The sequence below is a fragment of the Bidens hawaiensis genome, unplaced genomic scaffold (assembly GCF_021521415.1).
Source record: "Bidens hawaiensis isolate Kalapana, Puna unplaced genomic scaffold, B.hawaiensis_p1.1 tig00010855_1, whole genome shotgun sequence".
In the NCBI taxonomy this organism is placed as follows: domain Eukaryota; kingdom Viridiplantae; phylum Streptophyta; class Magnoliopsida; order Asterales; family Asteraceae; genus Bidens; species Bidens hawaiensis.
Window position 1 is genome coordinate 65883 of NW_027491838.1, and position 8538 is coordinate 74420.

General features: G+C 40.8%; 1 pseudogene; it reads right to left on the reverse strand.

Annotated features, from left to right (window-relative positions):
* Window positions 1-5674: 5674 nt before the first annotated feature.
* LOC143536668 (putative receptor-like protein kinase At2g23200 pseudogene) lies at window positions 5675-8208 on the reverse strand (annotated as a pseudogene).
* Between the last annotated feature and the right edge of the window lie 330 nt (window positions 8209-8538).

Sequence of the window (8538 nt, forward strand, 5' to 3'; positions counted from 1 at the left end):
CTATATAAACCATATTGTATCATGTATTTTTTAGCACCTCAATAAAAGAAGAGACCCTGTTTGTTGCCCGTGAACGTAGGTTACACATCGTGACCGAACCACGTAATCCCGTCTTCGTATCTTTACTGCTTCATAATGTTGTTATTATTGTTTGTGGGTTTGTGACGTGCTGCCGCCACAACATACATACAATATTAAGATATAATATTGTTTTGAAAGTTTTTTTTTTTAATCTGTGATCGTGAGAAGTCAAAGCCACCAACCCTTTTTTCAACAATTAATATTACAATTTGAAGAATTAATAGCCGCAAACCCCTAACCTCAACCACTGTTCAGTTCCGATCAGCACTGTTGCTGTCACAGGTTATGTTTGGTTTTCTAGGGTTATCAATTCAATTCAGATTAATGTTGGGTTTTGTCATTTATTCCACTGCTGCGTTTATTCGTCTCGTATTATTATTCATTTTAGAAATCAATTAGAAATACAGTTAAGTTCTTAAGACCCGAGCCGTTGTATTGTATTGATTAATGTAGCCCTATCCTACTCCTTTCGGATCAGCCGCGTACACGTAATACCTAATAGTCATGACGTTTTATAAAGAGTTGTGATGATCCATTGCATTAGATTCGAAATTTTTAACAAATTTCACACTCGTTTTTGATATCTCTGAAAATTATTGATTGAATATTTATGAATACCGGTGAAATAGTTCAACTGAAAAGTGTTCACAAGATTTTCAAAGCTAAATCTGTTATTATGAATCACTATTCCCAAATTAAGCTTTGTTGATAAAGTTTGTACACCTAGTTATTTAAATAGAAATTTGACCAATTAGTAAACAGTCTACCTACTGCCCCTTCTACTTTTCAGACATGCTGATATTTTTATTTTTTTTTTATTATAAAAAAGGTTCTAAATTTGTAGATGCCATAGGCAGAGCTGCCTCAAGGAAGTGGGTGATTGCCCGTCTCTCAGTGGGCTTGAATTTTTTTTATTTTTTTTTTAAATTTATATATTTTAAATAAGATTATTTACGTGTTAAATCCATCTATAGATTAAATATCTCTCTCAATTTTAAAATTCAGGCTTTGAATTCATGTACCGTCGTTAAATTCCTTCTGATTTATTAGAACTAAAAAAATTACATTTAAGCATCTCATTGCTTTAGTTGAAAGATTCCATTTGAATTGGAATCTGGCCATTCACTATGACTCGCTAAGCATCCATGGTTGAATAGTACTTAAAGCACCCAACTCATAAGACTGCCCGCTATGGGGCGCCTTGGAGGGGGAACAGGGTGCCGACGGAGGGGGGCGCGGAGGGAAGGGCTTCTTCTGGACAGCCGGCGCAGAGGAGGGTGGGGGTGAGCCCCCTCTTTCTGCATCTCTCACACACACATTATATATATATACATATATATATATATATATATATATATGGGGCGCAAGGGGCTTTAAACCATAGCGGGGCGGGTTTCGAAGCCTCATGGCAATGACGTGGACGGTGGAGGGGCTTCGATGCCCCCCACCTTAGCGGATAGCCTAATTGGCGAAATTCGTAGGTTCAATTCCTACTTGATGCACACCAATGAAACCCTCTAATAAGTCTATTGGGTTGTTAGTACAGTTGAAAAAACCATCTCAAGACAATGCAGAGGTCTCTAGTTTGAGATATGGTAGTGACGCCCATTTTTTTTTTGTTTTGCGTCCTGTCTCTTCTCTTCTTTTCTTTTCAATCGCAGCGACGCCGATTTATTTTTTTATGTGTCCTATTTATTCTTTTCCTTTCTTTTCTTTCTTTAGAAGGTTGAACCAAATCGTCCATTTAAGTAAATCCAGTATTTCAAACTCCTGGTGAATAGGGGTGTTCAAAAATATCCGAATTATCCGATTATCCGTATCCGAACTATTCAAAATTTCAGATATCTGAACCCCGGATATCCGAAAATTCGGATTTGGATAACATTTTTGGGATTTTTCGGATAGGTCGGATATCCGAACTGTCCGAAATATAAATTTATTTTTTTATTATATACCTTGTAGATGTAGTTTTTAACCCTAATAACCCTAATTTCAAAACAAAACACCCCTCTTTCCTTCATCAACTCCTTCCTCTCTCATATCCATCTTTGCTCTCACTATCCCTTCCATCTGCACAGCTCCGGTCACCATCTCCGCAACTCCGGTCACCATCTCCACTCTTCCATCACTGGTCAACACCTCCGTCCATCGCTTTCCATGTTCCATCTGCAATGGATTGTTCAAAATTCCCTTGTTTGTTTGAATTTCGAACCAGATGTTGTCGCTTGGATTGGATTTGCTTGTTTGTTATTTGATTGGATTGGAAAATCATGATGTTGTTTTCTTGTTAGGTTGTTAGGGCAAAACAGATTGTGTGTGATTTCTTTCTCACTTTTTTTTTTTGTTTTCAGATTTTCTTTCGGATATCTGAATCACTATCCGATCGGATATCCGAAATTTCAGGTATACGAAGTTCAGATATCCGAAATTTCAGATTCGGATAGTGAAATCCACTATCCGAAAGGTCCGGATATCCGATTTTGAACACCCCAACTGGTAAATAGTAGTTTCAAATTTTATTTTGTTATTAAAAAATTGGTAGTTGGAACTTTTATAGTAGAATTTCGACAGAATTACAAATTTTGTCCTTTAAAAAAAGCCAAAAACCGGTTCGTGTCCTTTTCTAAGTTTCCTTGCAGGCGGTGTACTTTAAACTTTTTTTTTCTACACGTTATGTCCTTTACGCTAACTGGGTTAGAAAAACTCAGTTAAATGCCCTCACGTGAGACGCATGTGAGGGCATTTTTGTCTTTTCACCACCTGCAACTCCTTCCTTCTCTTCCTCTTCCTCCCTCGACGCTTAACCCCCTCAGGCTCCATTTCCCCCAACCGATTCAGATCCAAATTCAATCAAAACCTAATCCAATCAACAATGACATCACTTATACATTTTTAGCAGATCCCAAACATAAATCAATGGTTCATAAACAACAAGAAACACTCAAAATCCAACCTTTAACAAAAATCAAAAACACCCAGATTGCAAACGACCCAGAACAAACGACCCAGAAACAATAAAGATCCAAGCTTTAACAAAAATCAAGAACACCCGTAAAGATCCAAGCTTTAACAAACAAAAATCAATAACACCCGTAAAGATCCAAGCTTTAACAAACAAAAATCAATAACACCCAGATGAAATTGACCCACAAAGATTAAATCGAATGGTAACCTAAAACGATGCATAAATCGATCGATGTAGAAATTGAATCGTACCTTGTGAAGAACAGTTAGCCGCCGGTAATAGATATACGGCGGTTGTATGGCGGTGGTGATGATGGAATGGGAGGTACAGGCGGAGCGTTTTTCCGGTGGGCTCTCCGGCTGCCGGAAAACGGCGCCGACTCGGAAGCTGAGGTTGTATGGCGGCGGACGTTGAAGCGGCGTTGAGGGAGGTTGGTGTGGTACTGGCGGTGGAGGCGGCTGTTGGAGGTTGGTGGTGGGAGGAGGCGGCGGGAGAGGAAGAGGAGAGGTGGCCGGAATTTATGGCTTAGAGAGAAAGAAGAGAGAAAGAAAAGAAAATATATATAATATATTCCCCTGTTAAAATTACAATTATGCCCATCACATGTCTGGCACATGTCATACTTAACTGACTTTTTCTAACCCAGTTAGCGTAAAGGACAAAACTTGTAGGAAAAAAAAGTTTAAAGGACACCGCCTGCAAGGAAAGGACACGAACCGTAATTTGGCTTTTTTTAAAGGACAAAATTTGTAATTGGGTCTAGAATTTCTAAAATAATTAGTGTAACTTGTTATGCATTTCTATTTGACAAAATTACAAATTTTGTCCTTTAAAATAAGACGAATTACGGTTCGTGTCATTTTCTTAGTTTCCTTGCAGGCGGTGTACTTTAAACTTTTTTTTCCTACAAGTTTTGTCCTTTACGCTAACTGGGTTAGAAAAAGTCAGTTAAATCCCATCACGTGAGGCGCATGTGAGGGTAGTTTTGTCCTTTCATATATCTCTGCAACTAACCACATCTTCTTCAATCACCATCATCAATCTCACCAACCAATTACCCATCACAGAATCCACCCTAAACACCCCCGCCGGACTCACCACCACCACCACCGGAATCACAACCTCGCCATCATCAATCTCACCAACCAATCTACCGCCCACAGCCTCGCCGGAGCCGCCGTAGCTGCTGCCGTAATGGTGGTCGAAAAACCGACTGTGACGGCGATGGTGATTCTAGGGAAGTAGAAGCTGCCGTAATGGTGGCCGGAAACCCTCATATCGGTGACTGTGACGGCGATGGTGAGTCTAGGGATCGATGGTGATTCCGGCGATGGCGATGGTGGCCGGAAAACCGACTGCCGTAATGGTGGCCGTAGCTGCTGCCGTAATGGTGGCCGGAAACCCGTCCAGTCTGCGATTTCGATTTTTCAGATCTGCGAAGTGGTGGTGGAGAGATTGCAGTTAGAGTTTAGGGTTTGTGAGAGGTGAGTGGTGACGTGGGTGGCGATAGAACCGGTGGCGGAGAGGCAGGCAGTACGGACGACGGTCTTTGGGTCGTGGGTTAGATGGTGATTGTTTGTCGGTGGGCGATTTTTGTGTGTTGTTGCTGGGTTCCATTTATGAACCCTAGGCGGCATCGCAAGACAGTGGACAACTAATCACACATTCACTGCACAATTGATTTGGGGATAATAATCCAAAACATATGTTTGTGTGTGTATGATCTCCAATTGCATATCAGAAATTAAGTTGAAAAATGTTGGGAATGCAGCTGTGTAGAGTTGTTGTGGCCTATGGTTGTTAACAAGTGGCTCAATATTCCAACTAATAGTTTGATTATAATGTTGATTTTGCTGATAGCTTCCATGATCCCAGTTGACATTCACCGGTTAATTCAAGTGGGTGTTTGGTTGGTGGTGACATTGTGGTGGTTTGTTTGTGGATTCCGGTAGCATTGCCGGCGGAGTAAGATGGAGTAAGAAGAAGACTGATAAAGGGTTTAGTTGCAGAGATATATGAAAGGACAAAACTACCCTCACATGCGCCTCATGTGATGGGATTTAACTGACTTTTTCTAACCCAGTTAGCGTAAAGGACAAAACTTGTAGGAAAAAAAAGTTTAAAGTACACCGCCTGCAAGGAAACTAAGAAAATGACACGAACCGTAATTCGTCTTATTTTAAAGGACAAAATTTGTAATTCTGTCTTTCTATTTAGTAACTAGTATGACTTAAAATGAGGAAATGTGTTCCCGTCCAACTACTTGCTACTACTTTCTAGTCGGTAGTTTATATAATTTGCGTCGGTAGTTTATATAATTTCCTTTTGGTTGGTTAAAAAAATAAAGGAAATGTGTAAAGTTTGTTCAAATCAAACATTGACATTTAAAAAAGAATGGTACTATCAATACCAAGCTTCACATAAAAACATTATCCAGAAACAGCTGAGTACAGTTCTTACCTTACCTTTGGTATTTCACTTTTTTTTTTTTCTTTTTGACATGCTATGTATTCACTTATCACCCAAAAACACCATCTGCAACATATCACATGTATCAGAAGTAAAAAAGTACTAATAATTACAAATGACCACCAACATTATGTAGCGCCCCTCTATTACTCGCATGTGCTATCTGGCTTCATCCATGTTCAACCGAGAAAATACTTGGCTTTCGTTCATATAATTCATTGCCTGGCTCTGACCATTCACGTCGGAATCATCGTCGATAGTATTAGACGGCAAGCGATGAATCATTGACATTGGCAATTGCAACGACGTGTTCATTGTGCTATCTTCGTACGGCTCTTTCTCCACAAACATTTGTTGAAGCTTCAACGCATATTCTAAGTCCCATAGCACATCAATCATGCTCGGCCTCTCATCTCCGGTGTCTTTCAAACACCTCTCGACTGTCTCCAAAAACTTTCTTAATGAATTCGGGTTTATCGTACCTACAAGATATGGATCCATTATTTCCTCCACCTTCCCTTCCTGTATATGTTTGATCCCCCAATCGGCCAAATTTGCTTCCTTCTGAGAAAGCGTGTTATCGAGTGCTGGCCTAGCGCATAGTACTTCAAGTAACACTACTCCAAAAGAGTAAACATCTGATTTCTGTGTCAGCTTCATGCATCTAATGTATTCAGGATCCAAATACCCAAAACTACCTTTGATATACGAAATCTCGGTTTCTTCCACGTTATCTAACCTCGAGATCCCAAAATCGGCCACTTTTGCAACGTAGTTTTCGTTAAGCAAAATGTTTGTTGACTTGACGTCTCGATGGATTATTCCTCCATCTGACCCCGTGTGAAGGTAATGTAATCCTCGAGTCGCGCTAATGCAAATCTCGAGCCTCTGCTTCCATGAGAGCTTCGGGTGCGCTTTGTTCTCGTATAAGTGATCTTGAAGTGTCCCCTTTTCCATAAACTCATACACGAGAATCATCTCGGACTTCTCGTCACAATACCCTATCAATGTAACAAGATGACGGTGTCGTATTTTCGACAACACCAAAATTTCTGTCACAAACTCAGGTCGACCCTGCCCGTGTCCTTTTTCGCCTCGTTTCACTGCAACCACCATACCATCAGGAAGAGTTCCTTTATACACCTTCCCGAAACCTCCTTTTCCAATCAATAACTTCTCGTCGAAACCACTTGTCGCCTGCAAAATATCGGCAAATGGAAACCGAAGGTTAAGATTCAAATTAGGTATCGGTGACGGGTGATTAATGGTAAAGTCCATATTTATGCTCGTGTACGAACTCCGACCGTAAGACGGCACCACGTTGGATTCCGGTTTTGCCCCTACCGCGGGTTTCGCTCTCCCGCATTTCGACCCGATGAAAACACCAACTAACAAGACCAACACAAAAGCCACACCTCCAAGAACACATCCAACCACAATAAACACATTCTTAGTCTTCTTCCCACTGCCTCCATGATCAACCACACCCGAATTTGTCACTAACTCCATGATTTCGAGCCCATTCAAGAACGGGGCTTGATTCTCACTACCAACCGCACCAATACTAATATTCACCAACTCCGAATCACCCGAATTCACCAAAAAATCATTATAAAACGGAACTTGGACCGCTTTCATGTTAACGGGTTGAATCGTCGTCTTATATTGGCTGTAGACGAACAGATTAAAGCCTCCATCAACGAGGGCCGAGCTATTAATGTCACAAAAATGAGCTCGAACAAGGTACATGACACTCTTATTAACCCCAAAATTCCATGTTATGTTAACCGAAGAGTCTATCAGTTGCTTTGCGGTTTTGTAAACATCATCCGGAGCATCGTATGAGGTAGAACCCTCGGTTTTATACGCTGGCTTGCCCGCGAATGTTATATTTCGTGCTGGTTCACTCCTGAATATGTAACCATCATCAGGTACCCATTTTCTTCTTAAAGTGTCACGTTCTATATCAATATTTTCTCCACCAACATTAATCCTATAAACTGGGATGAATGCATATGATGATGATACGTCATTCATATCACCATCATCACCCGCAGGTGAAACACGTGGTACACTTACACCATGCCGAAACAGTTCGGGCGGTGTTGTGAAAGCTTCAATGGCGGATACGAAAGCCGGAGATGAATCACTGGTGGGTGTGAATTCAATTTTGAAATCCTTTGCTAATCCAATTGGGATTATGAAGTCCTTAATAAGTAACGTGTTTCCCACGGTAAAACCGGATAATAAAGGAAACCCTGAAGCCGAAACATCGAACTTGGAAGACGATAACTCGATTTGGTCATAAACAAAAGGGTAAAAATGAAGCCGTACCATCACAAAAGTGTTGTTTTCATCTGCCTGGAGGTTGTATGATGACTTCTGTTTGAAAACTCTTGCTGTTTTGTAGATATCCAGCATGTTCGAAGCCGGGTTGTTGGCGGTGACGCCACCGGAGACCGAAAAGGTACCCGGGTTGTTGTCGTCTCCGATGAACGTCTGTCCGGTGTATGTGACAGAAGATTTTGATCCGCAGCTGATGAAGTGGTGATCAGGTAAGGTGTACCGGGACTGTGAGTGGATAATGAAGAGATGAGAGAAGAGGATGATGATGATGATGGAGAAAGAGAGGGTGGAGTCCATTGATGGAGGTGATGAGTTACTGGTTTGAGTTGGATAATTATTGGTTTGATATGTTTAAGTGGAGGAAGCAGACAATGTGGGACAAGGGTTGACGAAGACTCGGAGGATTAGCAATGTCCAGTGGTTCTAAATGGATTATTGACTTGTTCTTTGCTTTTTAAATACGTGACATTTTTTTTAAACGACTAATTTGGATCACTCACGTATCACTAAAGCATCATCGTGTCGTCAGTGGTATCACGCGATCATATCCACCACCAAGCCACCAATTCAAAAGGAAACTCAATATTTGAGAAAAACCTCCTCTTGTGTGATTCAAATCCAGGAGCTTATGGTTACTAAATCTTATCCCATCACCAAAATATCATTGGAATAGAAGT